Genomic DNA, 2,398 nt, shown 5'->3' with positions numbered 1-2,398 from the left:
TGTATATAATGTATATAAATATATGTATAGAACATATATAAACATACATATATAATGTGTATATACATATAAATAAGTAAATACGTATATATTCATATTGCTCTGAGTGCATTGTGTTTTTTTCTCTGATTGCTTTTAAGATTTTTCTTATTAGTACTGTTATAATTAAGGTGATACTATGTCTTTTTTCTGGGTGTGTGTGTATCCTTTTCCAAATAAACTTTTTACTAAAGTACGGTATACATGCATAAACATGAACAAGTCAAAAGTGTACAGATTGATGAATCATCTTGAAGTGAAAATGCTCATATAACCACAATCCTGATCAAAATACAAAGCATTCCTTGTGCTATAAAAGTCCTTTTAAATCCCCTTCTAGTCATTACTCTTAATACCTACCTCAAAATGATTGCTCTCCTGGTTTCACACACCATAGATTAGTTTTGCCAGATTTGAAATCTTTTATAACTGAAACTATACTCTGAATTTTATTTGTGGACGGGGTCTTTGGCTCTACATTCTGTCTGTGAGATTTAATACATGCTATTGCCTGTAGAAGTCGTTTTTTTTTTTTTTTTTTTTTTTCATATTTGTTACTCTCGTACAAACGTCCCCACACATATTTATCACTACATTGTTGATGGGCATTTCGGGTACTTCCATGTGTTACTGATTTCAAGTGCTATTAACATTGAACATCTATTCCTTCATCTTCCGGTGTGTGGTCTGATGGTGGATCTCCACTGTCGCATTCTTGCTCTCTGAGCCACTGTTACTAACTGGTCCCTTCCTCAGCCATGCTGTCCGCCCCTCCTGTGCACTCCCTTTCTGTCTGCTCTCAGGAGTAGATGAGTCTTCCTCCCCTTCCTGTTGGCTTTCCATCTCTTCTTCAATATGTGTCTCCTCTGTCTCCCTCCGGATGCTCTTGGTTAATCTTTCTCTGTCTTACTTCCTCACAAACCGTGATGCTCCCCCTGAGTTCATCTTGCTCTGCTGCCTCTGTCTCTCTTCCTTCCAGCCTTTCGTGACCCTGTTTCTCTGCCTCTGCAGTTTCAGTGGCGCTTTTTTCCACATCCACCTCTACCTGGAAACCACACCAACTTTTAAGTTCATTGTTCTATGAATCTGTGTTTCCCAGGAATTTCCTCTTCGTTTCCTGGTTTGTCTCCTGTATTCAAAGAAGTTTAGCTTCTAGTTGATGAACCATCAAGGTTCTGTGATAACCTGCATTCTAGCTGTTGTGACAACTGTCTGAATGTCTGGCACCACACTCCCACTGAGGATTTCACTGATGACACTGTAGTTTCTCTGGAAGAGGGCAGTGGCTGTGTGCTTCATTGAAAAGCCATCATCATAATCATCGGCATCTTCAGCAGGCTCAGTTCTTACATAAGGTTCTCCTTGGTCCATGTGAGACCGTCTCTGTACACTTTCTTCCTCTAAAGCAGTGTCTGCATGTCTTTTTGTATTTATGTAAGCAGGGCGTGTGGGAGAATTACAATAGTCCTTCGTAGATTCATTCTATTCTGTCTTCTATACTTCATACTTGTTTCAATACTCTTATTTTTCTTCATCTGTGAAATCTCATAACATGCCACCATTAATCTGGCCAATCGCCTGCAACTTTAGGTCAGGGCTGGAAGCATTTACTTGGTTCCAGAACTTTGTGCCATGCCTCATGTAGGGCATCAGTAGCTTATGTGGTGGCTTTGGGGGTTGTGGAATCGTAACACCAGACAATGCTGAGACCTGGCTGTTGGTGCCCAGGTTCCCTCCCAGCTTGTATTGTATGGTAATGCCTGGATGTACTGTATCCCCACAAACCCTGGTGTTCTGGCCATTTGTGTTGTAGGAGCTGGGGTGGGCGTTGAGGCATAAGATGTTCTTTTTGACATTCTGGAAGATTAAGTTCTCAGTTACTTAAAAATGAATCTGAGACACCATGGGCAGAAAAAGCACCCACAGCTGTGGTCCTGTTTCCCTTTGGGCTCACATATATATTAAGTTTTGTTGAATATATCAGTAGGATTGAAATTGCGGGGCCAGAAGGCAGGAAACTGTTCAGTTTTAATATCAACAAATGATACACCAAAATGTTCATGGAAGTGCTCTCTCCGCTTCCTTTCTGTTTCTTGTCTGTCTCGAAACTTGTGGATGACTCCATATTTTGCTCTTGTCCAGGAAGGTCAGGAATCAGGAAAAGAGGGTGGTGTACTAACAGGGGTGAGGGCATCGTGGCGGAACGAGATAGTTGGGCACCTGTTTCATTGCCAGGCCACTAACAACTCTGGGCTATCATCTGCATATGTTCTGTCTCTGGAAATGCAGGTAGGCAGCAGAGACTTAGTCTGTTGGAGGGAATAAGTGGTCTTTGGTGCACATCTAGGCATACTTTTAT

The 2,398-nt window shown here is 41.3% G+C and overlaps 1 pseudogene; it reads right to left on the bottom strand.

The window, feature by feature from the left end:
- Nucleotides 1-685: 685 nt before the first annotated feature.
- LOC115512920 lies at nucleotides 686-1,895 on the bottom strand (annotated as a pseudogene).
- Nucleotides 1,896-2,398: the final 503 nt, after the last annotated feature.

Source organism: Lynx canadensis, chromosome B1 (genome assembly GCF_007474595.2).
Source record: "Lynx canadensis isolate LIC74 chromosome B1, mLynCan4.pri.v2, whole genome shotgun sequence".
NCBI lineage: Eukaryota > Metazoa > Chordata > Mammalia > Carnivora > Felidae > Lynx > Lynx canadensis.
The sequence above is the reverse complement of the archived record's forward strand: the minus strand, read 5'-3'. Positions and strand labels throughout refer to the sequence as shown.